Raw genomic sequence first — 17,348 nt, forward strand, 5'->3', positions numbered from 1 at the left:
GACACTGACTGCTATGGCAGGGTGACCAAACCCTTCCATATCAGGGTGACCGTAGTGTAGTGTAGTGTAGAGTGAACTGACACTGACTGCTATGGCAGGGTGACCAAACCCTTCCATATCAGGGTGACCGCTATAGAGAAAAGATAGTTTCTCTGAAGTCACATTCGCTGCAGCTTGCTTTTTGGCTGCAGACGTCTATAGGGATTTTTTGAGCACATGTTTGGAGTCAGGCATGACATCTGAACATGTGTATAGGGGGTATATATACACACCCATGTATGTATATATACACCTGCACATATATAGGTGTGAAAGGGCTTGCGCTAATGAAATCATTTACACTAATATGGCTCCGCTCCTATAACACCTATATATGTGTAAGTGTAAAATACATATAAGTATGTGTGTATATATACCACTATACACAAGTTCAGATGTTTTGCCTGCCTCCAAAAACCCCAAAAAAATGCCTGCAACAACACACCTGGGCGTTTTTTTTGGCGCTAGCGTTTTTTTGGGCATTTTTTGGGGTTCTTTGGAGGCAGGCAAAACATCTGAACTTGTGTATAGTGGTATATATACACACATACTTATATGCAGGGCTTTTTTTCTCACAGAATAGGTGCAGGAACTCCTCCCTTCTGAGTCACCCTTTGACTCCGCCCCCTACCCACCTCCAAGCAACGTCCCTTGGTTCCACCCCCTACCCTCCTCTCAGTACCGCCCCTTTTAGAGAATACAGAACCAAGTATCATTTTGTGGTGCTAAGTATTTTGTATGGAATTTGTTAATGATAACAAGAAAGGCAGTAAAATAGATTTAGCAACACTGGACACCCAACAGCCAGCATCAATAGACCATTCAGCAGCCTGCAATATCAGATCCCCACCTCAACAGTAGATCTCTCCCAGCAGTGATTGACCCCCTGCAACGTAAGACCAACCTCAGCAACAATAGCTCCCCTACCAGCAACAATAGACCTCCCCAGCAACAATAGCTCCCCTACCAGCAACAATAGACCTCCCCAGCAATAAAAGATCCCCTCCAGCATCAATAGATTCTCCAGCAACCCTTGCCATTACATACATTCAGTTTAGGAGGTGCCGGAACTGCGTTTCCCCGCGTTCCCGCTGAAAAAAGCCCTGCTTATATGTATTTTACACTTACACATATATAGGTGTTATAGGAGCAGAGCCATATTAGTGTAAATGATTTCATTAGCGCAAGCACATATTTCTGCTACTATCACACCTATATATGTCTAGGTGTATATATACATATAAGTATGTGTGTATAAATACCCGTATACACAAGTTCAGATGTTTTGCCTGCCTCCAAAGAACCCAAAAAAATGCCCAAAAAAAACGCTAGCGCCAAAAAAAAAAAAAAACGCCCAGGTGTGTTGTTGCAGGCATTTATTTTGGGTTTTTGGAGGCAGGCAAAACATCTGAACTTGTGTATACGGGTATATATACACACATACTTATATGTATATATACACCTAGACATATATAGGTGTGATAGTGGCAGAAATATATGCTTGCGCTAATGAAATCATTTACACTAATATGGCTCCGCTCCTATAACACCTATATATGTGTAAGTGTAAAATACATATAAGTATGTGTGTATATATACCACTATACACAAGTTCAGATGTTTTGCCTGCCTCCAAAAACCCCAAAAAAATGCCTGCAACAACACACCTGGGCGTTTTTTTTGGCGCTAGTGTTTTTTTGGGCATTTTTTGGGGTTCTTTGGAGGCAGGCAAAACATCTGAACTTGTGTATAGTGGTATATATACACACATACTTATATGTATTTTACACTTACACATATATAGGTGTTATAGGAGCAGAGCCATATTAGTGTACCGTATATACTTGAGTATAAGCCGACCCGAGTATAAGCCGAGGCCCCTACTTTTACCACAAAAAGATGGGAAAAATGATTGACTCGAGTATAAGCCTAGGGTGAGAATGCAGGGCGGCGGGCATGGTGCAGGAGAATGCAGGGCGGCGGGCATGGTACAGGAGAATGCAGGGTACTGGCATGGTACAGGAGAATGCAGGGTGACTGGCATGGTACAAGAGAATGCAGGGTGGCTGGCATGGTGCAGGAGAATGCAGGGTGGCTGGCAGGGTACAGGAGAATGCAGGGCGGCGGGCATGGTGCAGGAGAATGCAGGGTACTGGCATGGTGCAGGAGAATGCAGGGTGACTGTTATGGTGCAGGAGAATGCAGGGTACTGGCATGGTGCAGGAGAATGCAGGGTACTGGCATGGTGCAGGAGAATGCAGGGTACTGGCATGGTGCAGGAGAATGCAGGGTACTGGCATGGTGCAGGAGAATGCAGGGTGACTGGCATGGTGCAGGAGAATGCAGGGTACTGGCATGGTGCAGGATAATGCAGGGTGACTGGCATGGTACAAGAGGATCCGGGGTTGTGGGCATACTACAGGAGATGCAGTGCTGTGGGCATGGTACAGGTGGCCCATGCCCGCAGCACTGCATCCCTTGTAGTTTACCCGCAGCCCTGCAGAATGGCAGGTAGTGCAGCAGTTTCCCTTACCTGTTCCAGAGGCGCCTTCATTTTAAAAATGGCGCCGCCCGGCCCCCACACGTCATTGCGCACGCGCCGCCGCCGCTCGTATACTTTCGGCTATTCCCGGCCTCTCCCGAGCGGCGACGGGAATAGCCGAAATTACACGAGCGGCGGCGGCGCGTGCGCAATGACATGAATGCGCCGGGCGGCGCCATTTTTAAAACTCAAGCACGTCGGAGCGGCCGGGAACTTTTTTTTTTTTCTTGACTCGGGTATAAGCCGAGGGGGACGTTTTCAGCACAAAAAAATGTGCTGAAAAACTCGGCTTATACTCGAGTATATACGGTAAATGATTTCATTAGCGCAAGCATATATTTCTGCCACTATCACACCTATATATGTCTAGATGTATATATACATATAAGTATGTGTGTATATATACCCGTATACACAAGTTCAGATGTTTTGCCTGCCTCAAAAGACCCCAAAAAATGCCCAAAAAAACGCTTGCTACTAAACCGGCAAGGTGTGAAAAGAGAGAAGCCACTATCCTGTTCTATAAGTGACCTAATACAAATTATCTTTTTTTTATGGTTCTGGACATGCTACAGAGCTGAAACTTCACAGGTACACTTTTTAGACGCCCCAGATACTAAATCCAAAGAATTTTTTTTTTTTTTTTAATTTTTTTCAATAATCGTCTCTCTATCAAAAATTAAAATTTTTAAGAACTTTTTTTTGTGTGATTAATAGTCCCTGGGGTATGACCCAGAACCCTAGGCACTTTTTAGGGGCATTTATTGGGTTTTAGGGCTTCAAAATGGTGTTTTTTGATTACCGAAATTCGGGTCCTATTGATTTCAATGGGGTTCTGAAATCCGGGCCGAACTTTCGGGAAGTTCGGATGTTCTGGCCGAACCGAACTTTTGAAAAGTTCGATCATCCCTAATGCACAATGCTCTCTTGACTAGAAAAATATACCGAAAACATTGAGGGCAGGCCACACAATGCACTTGGGACCACACCTGCATGGCTGTCAAATTGGAACAAGTGACTGTATCCAAGCAGCCAATGCATTCCCATACACGTGAGTGGGCTGCCTGCATGCAGCACCTGGTGTTTCCAGCTGCTTAAAGTCAAGGCCCCTTCATAGACTACAGGTGTAAGTGGTAATGTAAATGAGGTCTAATTCATAAAAAGTGCAGAAACACTTACTGCACAATGTGCTGCATGTACAAGCACAGCGTTCAGGTATTCTACACAGCCTTCCTGAGCTTCTGGTAGGGGAGCATGCAATTATACTTTTGCACAAAGTCTCCTGATCCCCCCTCCTCACGACTACATTTTCCATGAGGCCAAGCCCCATCTTGCATGCATGTCCTGTCAATTCCTCTTTGTCTGCCTGTCAGTACAAACAATGTCCAAACACAGGTTTTGAGTCTCTCTCCCTGGAGCATGCACAAAAGAGCGGTTTCATAGGTCTTTGATAGGGAATGAAGCCACCCAAGAAGAGGAAACCTGGGGAAGCAATCTTTGGATCGGCTCAAACAAGAAAGGAAACATTTTAAGTTGGAAGAAGCAGAAACACACAAGGTAAGTCCCAGGTCAGCTGCCATTTTTGGGTTTCATAAAAACGTAATGGTTATGGTGAGAAGGGACTATTGCAATTAAAAAGCCCTCAAGCTGAGTCAATTTGAAGTGCAGTAGAGCCTATTCACATGTCTTGTTCCATCATTATTTGTTCCTAAAATAAGATGATCATTCCTCATTGCAGGACAGTGGATGGAGCCAAAAAATTCTTCTAGAAACAATTATTCCAAACTTCATACAGCTGTTACAGGCTTTATGGCTATCATCATTGCAGTGTGTGGAAACCATGGCTTTGATGGAGTAGGGCTTGGGACACAATGAGCAAGTATAACCATACAGGTGTGGTGCTTACCCCTGAAGGAGCTTCTGATGTATAGGTCCCCAGTTTCCAGATGACAATAACCCTTCTGGAAATTACACACCCTCTGACAAACCAAGGCTGGATTTTTGTTGGGCTACACATTGGGTAGGCAACAATAAAAAACAGGTCAACTGTAATGAATCATTACAAGGCGAAAATTATTTGTATGACAAAACAATGAGAGGACCAACTGTTTTTGTATATGAATCCTAAATCTAAAGGGGGTAGGGGGCCTAACATAGGGCAGTACTAGAAGTTGAAAGTCTCTTGAAAAACCCCTCCTAATGTGGCAATGGACCTCCGGACCCACAGTTCTGCGTTGGATAGCTCAGGTCTATTTGTGTTCCATGGTAAAGGGTGTAAATTCCCAAATTATTTCCCAAGTTACGGTGGTGCTGTCCCATTTTTTGCAATTTTGCACTGCGTGAATTTAATTGGTAATTGCGCAGTCATGCAATGCTGTACCTAAACAAAATGTATGTCCTTTTTCTCCCCCACAAATTGAGCTTTCTTTTGGTGGTATTTAATCACCTCTGCATTTTTTTTTTGCGATGTAAACGAAAAAAGACAGAACATTTTGAGAAAAAAATTACATTTCTACTTTTTCTTATAAAAAATATCCAATAAACTCAATTTTTGTCATTCATTTTTGTCATACATTTAGGCCAAATGTATTTAGCTAAATAAAAAAAAAAACTCAATAAGCGTAAATTTATTGGTTTGCGCAAAAGTTATAGCGTCTACAAATTATGGTGTATATACTGAGATTTAGGCAGCTTTTACTTTCTGACTGCCTATCTAATTTCTTGAAGTGCTAAAATGGCAGGACAATAGAACCCCACTCCCAAATTACCCCTTTTTTGGAAAGTAGACACCCCAAGGAATTTCTGAGAGGCATGTTGAGCCCATTGAATATTATTTTTTTTTTTTGTCACAGGTGTTTGAAAAATGACAAAAAATAAATACATTTTATTACACAAAGTTGTCATTGAAATGATATATTGCTCACGCATGCCATGGATATATGTGGAATTACACCCCAAAATATATTCTGCTGCTTCTCCTGAGTACGGAGATACCCCATGTGTGAGGCTATTTGGCAGTCTAGCCACGTACAGGACCCCGAAAACCAATCACTTGCCTTCAGGCTTATATTTAGACCCAATAGTAGGTCACATGTGCTTGCCCCTTTAAATGGGGTGTCCTATGCCACGGTTATAATGCTTTTCTCCAGTTTCCTCCAGTCCAGTCTAAATACGTCTCTATCCTCCATGATTCTTTGATGTCAGTTTGTGAAACATTAAAAAAAAAAAAAAAAAATCTGTTACGTCATTAACCACTTCTGGACCACCCGCCGCAGTTATACGTCGCTACTTCACTACTGAAGTTAGCTGCCATAACCCCTGTATTTTTTTAATTAGGGGGCAATCCTCTTTCTCATAAAAGTGGTCCCAGTGACAGATTTGCTGCAGGATCACTTTTATGGGCTGCGGGAGAGGTGCTCCTCCTGCCGCTTCCTGGTTGTTTTCCCCACTTACCGGAGCTGTCAGCAGCAAGGAAAACAATCCGTTTTTTTCCCCCTTCTAGGCAGGAAGTCGAGTGAGGGCAGGCTGGCCCCCACTCGACTCTATGGCCTTGGAGGATCAGAGTGACGTCATACGTCACTTTTTCCCAATGGCCTTAAAGGGCCCATTTTTTATGAAGAAAAAAAAATACTTTTTTTTATTGTTTTTACTTTTTAGTGTAGATGTGAGGTTTGAGGTCTTTTTGACCCCAGATCTCACATTAAGGAGGATTTCTATTACAAGAGATGTTTACATTCCTTGTAATAGGAATAAAAGTCATAAGAAAAAATGTTTTTAAAGGGACAACATAAAAATAAAAAATAAAAAGTAAAACAAATAAGAAAAAACAAATTAAAGCGTCCCTCCGAGTTCGCACGCAGAAGCAAACGCATACGCAAGGTACACCCACACATGTGAGGTATCGCCGCGATTGTTAGAGCGAGAGCAATAATTCTAGTCCTAGACCTCCTCTGACCTCTAAACTGGTAATCTGTAGACATTTTTGAAGCGTCACCTATGGAGATTTGTAAGTACCAATGTTTGTCACCATTCCACAAGCGTGCACAATTTTGAAGCATGACATGTTGGGTATCTCTTTACTTGGCGTAACATTATCTTTCATATTATTGAAAAAATTGGAAATTGGGCTAACTATACTGTTTAGTTTTTTTACATGCAGTGAAATCTTTTTTTTTTTTTCAAAAAAATTGTGTTTAAAAGATCACTGCGCAAATAACGCGTGACACATAATATTGCAACGACCACCATTTTATTCTCTGGAGTCTTTGCCAAATATATATATATATATATATATATATATATATAATGTTTGGGGGTTCTAAGTAATTTTCTAGCAAAAAATACTGATTTTAACTTGTAAACAACAAGTGTCAGAAATAGGCCTGGTCCTTAAGTGGTTAAATCACAGAACCTAATCAGGGGATCCCCAACAAGAAGATCAGGAAGGCTGTGCAGAATACCTGAAGGCTTTACTTGTACAAATGCACATAAAAAGTTGAGTATAAAAGGGAAGAAGGGGGGCTTTAAAGTTGAAATCCAGCCTTAACTTCAGTCTTGCACAGTTGTACATGCTCCTCTTCTTTACTAAAATAGCTTACTCTGATTCCACTGCACACTGTGAGCTTTAATGTTAATCATGAATGCTCAACTCCAGATGTGGGCGTTGCCAAGGGCAGTCTGCATGGAAATGCACTCTGCCTAGGAATACCCACTCCTCCAGAATGACATGTAGGTGCATTGATATTTTCATAACTCCTCCCAAAAACAAGGCCAGTGCTTGAATCAAGGCTAAGGGTTTTGGAGAGAAGCCCTGAGACAAAGTTTTGCTTTCTGGGATTCTTTCATACCCTTCCATTAGCCAGGATCTGCCTGCATTGCATAGGGAGGCACAGAAACCCAGTGATGATGTCATTGGGCCAAAAATAAGGTATATAAAAGTTTCTTTAGCAGGTTGTGGAGGAGAGGGGACACTAAAATTATACGCAGGTTAGACTTCAGCTTTAAAGTCTGGGATGGCAATCAGCAAAGTAGACCATGTTCTGGATGAAAATCTAGATGGTTTGACAGGTTCTCTTTAACCTTTAGCGTTATTTCTGAAACTAAAAGAAAAATGAAAATACAGACATGCCTGGAGCGTGAAGAAAATGATAAGCATAGGGCATAAATGACGGGGTGGAAGGAAAACCAGGCAGTAGGGGGTTACATTAGTTGTTGGGATATGAGAGGTCAGGACTCTTACCTTATTGGCAGAGCAGACAACGTCATGGGGAGGAGCAGGAGAGAGAGTAGTTGGAGGGGCTGAGTGAAGGGGCTTCACTTGCAGACTAGAGATCATAGGAGAAACGTCCCTCCCGCCCGCCCTGGTGATGCTGTATTCTGTTGTTCTGCTAAGAAGGTTGGACTTTGGTGTTTGGGGTCCTTGACGAGGGTCCAAAACATGGTGTCGAATGATAAAATGGTGGGACCCATCTCAGGTATGGAGTCCTATGGTTGGTCTGGTTCAGTCTAGACCTACCGAGTAGTGTAAGGTGGTAGGGGTCTGTGGTCAGTTAGGATAGTCCTTGAGGCGGTGTTTTGGCGGCTGGGGACAGAACCTAACTTAATGGTACCACAGACTCCAAAGTTGTGGGAGAGGGTATCGTCAAGGATCTGCAACCATTCTTTGATCTTGATTGGTTTGACTGTTTTATGTTTTATGTTATTTATGGTTTTGTTTAATAAAAGGCCGAACCGGCCATTTAATCCAAATGCCGAGTTAGTGTTGTCATTTACAGGTAAAACAGGTGGGATCTGAACTACCCTAGTCATGAGGACACATAACTGTTTGCAATGTAAAGCTTTTCGAGAATTTGTCCTGACCAAAGTTCTTTATTGTTTTCTGATCACAAGGATGTCACCAAAATAAACAGAGTATAGGTGTAAGATTCAAATGTATAACATTTCATGGTCATTTTGTCCTGCTAATATATCTGTCAGTTCAGGTTTATTTTCAATGTAGGAGCTCATGTATATGTTTACATAAAGTTTATATATAGCAGCATTACTGGCACAGTAAGCTATGAATAGAGCTCTTGTTCAATTTGTACCCTATGAACAGGTTAAAGGGTTAAGCAGCATATTGCAGCAGTAGGAATGTAATATTAGACTCAGCTGTTACCGCTAGTAATTAGCATTTGACTTTAGTGTCTTCCTAAGCAGATGAAAAAAAAGTCTGGAAACCAAACAGGACGACCGACCTATCTTGACACGCTAAGAAATATTACAAAGGACACATTCGCAATTTGCTTTGTTTATGCCATGTAATTCATTTTGGGCTTAATATACAAACCCAGGGAGACATAGGAACCGGAGGAAGAGGCATTCTTCACTGTTGTATGGGCTCAGCCAACAGAGCAATAAGGGTGTATTTATAACAAAAATACAGTGCCTTGCGAAAGTATTCGGCCCTCTTGAACTTTGCGACCTTTTGCCACATTTCAGGCTTCAAACATAAAGATATAAAACTGTAATATTTTATGTGAAGAATCAACAACAAGTGGGACACAATCATGAAGTGGAACGAAATTTATTGGATATTTCAAACTTTGTTAACAAATAAAAAACTGAAAAATTGGGCGTGCAAAATTATTCAGCCCCTTTACTTTCAGTGCAGCAAACTCTCTCCAGAAGTTCAGTGAGGATCTCTTTGACCTAAATGACTAATGATGATAAATAGAATCCCCCTGTGTGTAATCAAGTCTCTGTATAAATGCACCTGCACTGTGATAGTCTCAGAGGTCCGTTTAAAGCACAGAGAGCATCATGAAGAACAAGGAACACACCAAGCAGGTCCGAGATACTGTTGTGGAGAAGTTTAAAGCCGGATTTGGATACAAAAAGATTTCCCAAGCTTTAAACATCCCAAGGAGCACTGTGCAAGCAATAATATTGAAATGGAAGGAGTATCAGACCACTGCAAATCTACTAAGACCTGGCCGTCCCTCTAAACTTTCAGCTCATACAAGGAGAAGACTGATCAGAGATGCAGCCAAGAGGCCCATGATCACTCTGGATGAACTGCAGAGATCTACAGCTGAGGTGGGAGACTCTGTCCATAGGACAACAATCAGTCGTATACTGCACAAATCTGGCCTTTATGGAAGAGTGGCAAGAAGAAAAGCCATTTCTTAAAGATATCCATAAAAAGTGTAGTTTAAAGTTTGCCACAAGCCACCTGGGAGACACATAGGTGTGCGCAGCCTATTGCATTAGGGTGTGCACCCCAAAGTTTAAATACACATGCATGTGTTTGCCTACATGTACATGGCCCCGATACATTGCTCTCCCTGCTGGCAAAGTGAAATAGAAGTGTGTGGCACTTCTCTTATGGCAGAGCAGGTCCGAGGGAGATCTTTCCCATCTCCTCACTGGCAAACAGAGCGATAATGCTAATGTGCCCTAGGTGATTAGGGTGTGCCCAGGCACACCCGGCACACCCTGTGTGCACGCCTATGGGGAAACACCCAACATGTGGAAGAAGGTGCTCTGGTCAGATGAAACCAAAATCAAACTTTTTGGCAACAATGCAAAACGTGTTTGACGTAAAAGCAACACAGCTCATCACCCTGAACACACCATCCCCACTGTCAAACATGGTGGTGGCAGCATCATGATTTGGGCCTGCTTTTCTTCAGCAGGGACAGGGAAGATGGTTAAAATTGATGGGAAGATGGATGGAGCCAAATACAGGAACATTCTGGAAGAAAACCTGATGGAGTCTGCAAAAGACCTGAGACTGGGACGGAGATTTGTCTTCCAACAAGACAATGATCCAAAACATAAAGCAAAATCTACAATGGAATGCTTCACAAATAAACATATCCAGGTGTTAGAATGGCCAAGTCAAAGTCCAGACCTGAATCCAATCGAGAATCTGTGGAAAGAACTGAAAACTGCTGTTCACAAACGCTCTCCATCCAACCTCACTGAGCTCGAGCTGTTTTGCAAGGAGGAATGAGCAAAAATTTCAGTCTCTCGATGTGCAAAACTGATAGAGACATACCCCAAGCGACTTACAGCTGTAATCGCAGAAAAAGGTGGCGCTACAAAGTATTAACTTAAGGGGGCTGAATCATTTTGCACGCCCAATTTTCCAGTTTTTTATTTGTTAAAAAAGTTTGAAATATCCAATAAATTTCGTTCTACTTCATGATTGTGTCCCACTTGTTGTTGATTCTTCACAAAAAATTACAGTTTTATATCTTTATGTTTGAAGCCTGAAATGTGGCAAAAGTTCAAGGGGGCCGAATACTTTCGCAAGGCGCTGTAGCTGTTCATCAATTAAAACTGCATGTAAATCAATTCTTCAAAATCAAATGTTCTCAGGATATAGTTTTAGCAGATAAAATGTTATTCATTGAAAAAAATTAAAAAAAAAACAACATACGTGTGAATGAATACTGCATTACTGGTGGGACTGAGTAGCATACTGTTTTCTTATGATACCCAGTTCAATCTAGTGGCCATAATTTGGTATTTTCTCTTTCATCTGTACAAAAAAAGTGGCAACCACCCCAACCTATAACTTGCATTTACAGTAAGGTGCACATGGAAGGGCAATGTGCATCACAAACAAAGGATTTCCCAGCACGGTTACCATACAGTCTGCAAACCAACCAAACTGGCCCAAAAAATAAAGGGTTATATTTGCACACATTTGCAAATATATGCGTAAGCCACAGTGCCCATGTCAAGGTTCCTCTGCATACCGTGGTTCCAACTCTAGGGCAGGTGTGGCGGGAGGGAGCCCACTCCCCCTTAAAGGCACAGGGATGCACAGGATGCCCAGCAAAAGCACATTGGCAGCAAAGACATTCAATATGTCCCTGCGCTCAATTCAACTATCTATACACAAAAAAGGGGCAACCCTGGAACTGACTAGCATAATATTTTCCTATGATACCCAGTTCAATCTAGTGGCCATAATGTGGTATTTTCTCATTGATCTGTACAAAAAAAGTGGCAACCATCCCAACCTATATCTAGCCTTTGCAGTATGGTGCACATGGAAGGGCAACACTGTTCTTTTTCCAATAAATAACATTCTATCTGCAGGGAATAATGCCAGAGAACATTAGACTTTACTCCATTTGTGCAGAACAAATTTACATGCAGTTTCGATGGGAGGAACAGCTATGCAAATATACACCCCTAAGGGTTGTACGTACAAAATGTACTACAACTAGAACATTTCTTGTTCCCCATACAACAGATATCTTTAATCTTGAAATGGGAAGTAATTTGGTCAAGCTTATTCAAAGGACACTCTACAGACACCTCTAAAACCCAGATAGATTGGAACCAACCTCTCCAGTGCATTCTTGTTTACTCATTATTTTTAGTTAATCAAGAAACATTAATAATTTATACAAATCTTTAATTAAAGGGATAAGATGGCCACTCTGATTAGAAAATATATCATGTTTACCTGATTTCACTAGAATAAACAATCCAAATGAGTAAATCTACAAAAATGATTTTATAGACAGTCAGCTCGACCTTTTTCCAGCATCAAGTCCACAGAACTCTCTTTTTTCCATCTTTTTTATTTGTTTAACATATTTTAAAAGGGTTTAGTTGTATAACTGTAGATTCTTTTTTTTTTATCTATGTATTGCACAGTGCTGTTAAACTAGCCATATACATATAGATTTTTTTTTTTATTCAGCCTGCAGATAAATGAATCTTCCGCTGCGACTATTGGATTCTGACTTCTTTTAAAATACGAAGACAGCCTCAGCATTTGATTGGATGCAATTTTCTACCCACCTCCTTTGATTTTCAGTTGAAGGGGGCCAACAGGGCCACTAAGAACAAAGCAAACTCTTAGATCCTTTGACTAATGGTCATCTTACCAAATATTTTTGGGGGCATAGTATCTTTTATTTATGCTTACCCTTTTCATGTCTTCAGATATCCTTAAAGCGGAGTTCCACCCTATTTTTCAACTTTGCAGTTTCCGTTAGATTAAAAGAGCCTGAAAAAGAATTGGATAGTTATTATTTTTTTTTTTTTTGTTTCACTTACCTGATTTTTTCTGAAAATTAACTTACCTTTCTTCCACTTCCTCCTCCTGCGGCCGCAGCCCCCTACGTCACTTCCTCCTTTGCATTGACTCCTGAGAGATGAGCGTCATCAATCCCAGGAGTCAATGCACCTGCACCGGTGTCCCTCGTCACTTCCGGTGCAGGCGTGTCATTCCCTGCTGAATGCATTAGAACAGCTTCTGGGCATGCGCAGAACCATGAATGACACACCTGCCCCGGGAGTGACGAGCATGGCATTCTGGGACTCCGACATCCAGGAAGAGGGACACGATGAGGGATGCTCCGGCTTCAGCTGCCCACACCGGAGATGGCAGCGCTAGACAATAAATTTTCAAGGGAAGTTATTCTTCTTACAGGTTCACTAAGCAGGGAACAGTTCAGAGGCTATCGTTGCTTAAATTAACTAGCCCTGACTGTCCTAGGGGTATTTTTATCCCCAAAAATTTTTTGCCCAAAATTCAACTTTAAAGTGGTTCAAAGCCTAAACATTTTTTACCTTAACCACTTAAGCTCCGGAAGATTTTACCTCCTTCCTGACCAGGGCCTATTTTGCGATTCGGCACTGCGTGACTTTAACGGACAATTGCGCGGTCGTGCGACGCTGTACCTAAACGAATTTGGAGTCCTTTTTTTCACACAAACAGAGCTTTCTTTTGGTGGTATTTGATCACCTGTGCGATTTTTTGATCATGCGCTATAAACAAAAAAAGAGCGTCAATTTTGCAAAAATAACAATATTTTTCACATTTTTTATATGAAATTCCCCCCAAAAAATGTAAAAATCTAAATTTTTTAACATTTTAGGCCAATTTTTTTTTTACCATATGTTTGGTAAAAAAAAAATCGCAAAAAGCGTATTTTGATTGGTTTGCGCAAAAGTTATTGCATTTACTAACAAAGGGAAAGATTTTTGTTATTTTTGTTGTTTTTTTTTTTTAACGCGGCGATCTGCGATTTTTTTTGCGGGAATGCAACATTGGGGCGGACAGATCGGACCCTTGACTGACATTTTTGACACTTTTGGGGTTACCAGTGACATTACTACAGTAATCAGTGCTATATATATGCACTGTTACTGTAAAAATGACACTGGCAGTGAAGGAGTTAACTGTATTGGAGAGGGAGGGGTTAAGTGCTTCTAACTGTGATTGGCTGTGGCTAGTAGAACCGTTTGATCATCATTCTTACACAGGGAGAACTGACAGGCGGCTTTGTTTACACTAGCCGCCTGCCTTTCTCCCGCTGTCACGGATGATCGCGAGTGCCCGGCGGACAACGGGTCCACCGGGCACACGCGCGGGGGGGTCCGTGACCGAGCGGGAGCGCGCCTCCGGCGGTGCGCACTCGCTCCCCACACCCTTACAGGCTAGCGACGTAGCCCTACGACGCTCCGCCTCTGAGGGGCTGACTGCCGACGTAAATAGTCGTGCAGCAGTCGGCAAGTGGTTAAAGGGTAACTTCTCTTTTGTGGGGGGAAAAAAATAGTAAATGAAGAAAAAATAATATAGCGTAAACAGTTGTGATACAAGTCATATTGTAATTGAACGTTATTAAAAATTACCTTTAATTTTCAATCTCCAGCTCTATTTTTCTGAAAATGCAATGCAATATGGCACCTGCAGTTGTTCTGTACACAGAATGTGTACTGACCACACCCCAGAAACATAATCTTCTGCTTGTGTGATTGGCTCACCGATTTTCCCAGAAGTCTGCACTAAGATACAAGTCAGGTTTCTGGCATCCACTGCAACAAATTTAAATTTTTAGTGAGATACCCCTAATAGGAACATGTCTAAAGGGATGCAGGCCCAGCAGATTTCCTCATTAGCGCCCTGCAGCTGCGCGGCTGATTGATAAATATGAAACCACTCCTATTAGACTCACTTGGCACAGAGGCACAGAGCAACAAACAAGGATTTCTTCAGAATAACAAAAGATAGGAATCTGCAACAAAGATTGTTATATTCCTTGCAATGTACATAGATCACCCAGGTTTTTTTCTCAACAAAAAGAGAGTTACACTTTAACATTTTTTACCTTAATGCAAGGAATGCATTAAAGTGTCAGCATTCCCCCTCACCACCCCTTTTACTTACCTAAGCCCTTGTTCGTTCCAGTGCCGTGCATGTCTGCAGCTCTTCTCTCACCTCACTTCTGGGTCTTGCTGGCTTTGCTGGGGCACCAGGAGCCAATGGCTCCCAGTGCTGTCAATCAAAACTGGTGACGAGGGAGGGGGGCGGGGCCAAGTCGCTCAGGTGCGAGCATGCAGGAGTGCCTACATGCGTAGTGGCTTCAAATGAAGGCACTGGACAGAGGGGAGGGGCCAGGAGTGCTGCTGGGGGACGCGAAAAGTGGATGTTTGCGGCCGCTCTGTGCAATTCCATTGCACAGAGCAGGTAAGTATAGACATGTTTGTTATTTTAAAAAATAATACTTTTACAATAACTTTAAGCCATTTTCATAATGCTGCAGGGTTCTTTGCTGCATCTTTTGACACCACTCCCTGCACCATTACATGCTGACCATCAATCAACCCAGACGACTGGGAACTTATTCTGTAAATGCAAAAAATTCAAAACAAATTACCCATGGGGCTTTTTGGAGGTAATAAAACACCAAAATATAAAATATAAATAGCATCAATTTTATTAGAGCATATCGAAATAAAATAGAGTAAAAACAGAGAAAATGCACTAAGAACAATTCTTTAAATTTTGCATAATTCAGTACAATGTTGGAGAAATTCTTCATAAGGAAGTCCATCAATTATTATACCAGTCAGGGAAGAAAAATGGAATACATCATAAATCTCAACGCCTTTTGTGAATCATGGTTCACTTCATCAGGAGTATGATGTTACTGACAGGATGTCTGTCACATAAATATCAAAATAACAATTCAAACAAACTGTACTTAATATTAAATCACCCCTATGGAAAAGAGGGGGAGATAATATAATAACTTACAGCTCAGTCAGTAACATCAAACTTCTGATGAAGTGAACAATGGTTCACGAAACACGTTGAGATTTATGATGCATTCCATTTTTCTTCCCTGACTGGCATAATAATTAATAGTTCCAACCACACAATAATTAAAAGTGCGCTATCCTTGTGCTAGGTATAAGTTAATGAATCACAGAAGAGATACAATAAAGTTCATTAAACATATGATGATGAACTCATCCTAAATTGACATAAAGTTCATATAAAAAAACATTTTCACAGTTTTTGCAAATTTTATATGGATTTCATTTACGCAGATGTGTCAATTTTGAATGAGTTCATAAATAGTTTAATGCACTTTTATTGTGTCTCAATTTATACCAAGCACAAGGACAGTGCACGTTTAATTATTGTATGGTTGGAACCATTAATTATTATGCCAGTCAGGGAAGAAAAATGGAATGCATCATAAATCTCAACGTGTTTCATGAACCATGGTTCACTTCATCAGATTTAATTATTGTTTTATTGGAGCTTGTGATACATTGCACTCGGTTTGGTGTTTTTACTGTATTTGTTTTACTTCGTTTTTTTGTCACTAAGGTTTACAGTTTTTTTGCAAGTACATGAATATTATTTTGGGTTTAATAATTATTGATGGACTTCCTTATGAAGAATTTCTCCAACTATGTACTGAATAGTGGAAAATGAAAAACAAAAAGGTTACTGGTGCATTTTCTCTGCTATTAATCTACTTTATTTTTATATGCTCTAAAAAAGTTGATGTTATTAGTATTTTATATTTTGGTGTTTTATGACCTCCAAAAAAGTCCCATGGGCAATTTGTTTTGAGTGCTTTGTAAGTATTAGTTCTTTGTAAGGTACACTATTTTCCCTCTGTACTAAACTTACAATTTTCTATGTTTATTCTTTCTATAAATGCACGTTTTTCAATGGTGCCATTTATATTGTGCATTTATCAGCATTTAGGTACGGTCAGTTTAGTTTTGTTTAGAGAAAATAGAAATCTCTGCATCCAGAATAAGATTACAAACTCTAAATGCAGTGTTTCTCAACCTTTTTTCTGTCAAGGCACCCTTTAAAATTATTCACAATCTCGAGGCGCCCCATTCTAAAATGTAAAAAAGCTGAACTAATAGTTTTACATAATGCAGCAACTTCTACACACGTAGGACCCTTAGCCTTAGAGGTGATTTAAGCCAGCCAGTTCAGCAAGGAATGGGCACTGTGGTGGTACAGAGATTGATCTACTGATCGACTTCTGTACAACCACCCTGTTGGATTTTCTGTACTCGATCGGCTCTGCAGGCAATGCTTATCAGTGTATTCTAAAGATGGGGAAGTCTCCCCCTGTCACAATACAATGACACAGTGGGGAGGATTCCCCCATCTACCTTGAATGTGTGGATGGAGGAATCAGGCCAGTTTTATTGTTCAACCCACTGGTTGAATAAAATAAACTGACTTATCTATGGGCTACATTGGTCTTCCAAAGCAGATACACCTTTACACCCTTGTACTGACTAATATACTAGCATTTTCTTCTCTCAGTTTCTCTCCCTTGCACAGCTAACATGACCCCAGTGCTGACGGAGAGGGCAAACAAGGATGCTGTGCAGGTCCTGGATATTCTCCTTTGAAACTGATGATATCATTGGTTTTTAGGACACCGGCGGCTGGATGGCTGTAATGGTGCGCAGTGAAAACCAATGACTT

At 41.2% G+C, this 17,348-nt stretch overlaps 1 long non-coding RNA gene across 1 annotated transcript; it reads right to left on the reverse strand.

Annotated features, from left to right (window-relative positions):
• Window positions 1-639: 639 nt before the first annotated feature.
• LOC309565329 lies at window positions 640-1,148 on the reverse strand. Its single transcript, XR_014225802.1, has 2 exons — window positions 1,021-1,148; window positions 640-980 (listed from the first exon to the last, which is right to left on the reverse strand). It is a non-coding gene; the product is annotated as an uncharacterized lncRNA (long non-coding RNA).
• Between the last annotated feature and the right edge of the window lie 16,200 nt (window positions 1,149-17,348).

Source organism: Pelophylax lessonae (assembly GCF_965119305.1).
Source record: "Pelophylax lessonae genome assembly, chromosome: 10".
Lineage (NCBI taxonomy): Eukaryota > Metazoa > Chordata > Amphibia > Anura > Ranidae > Pelophylax > Pelophylax lessonae.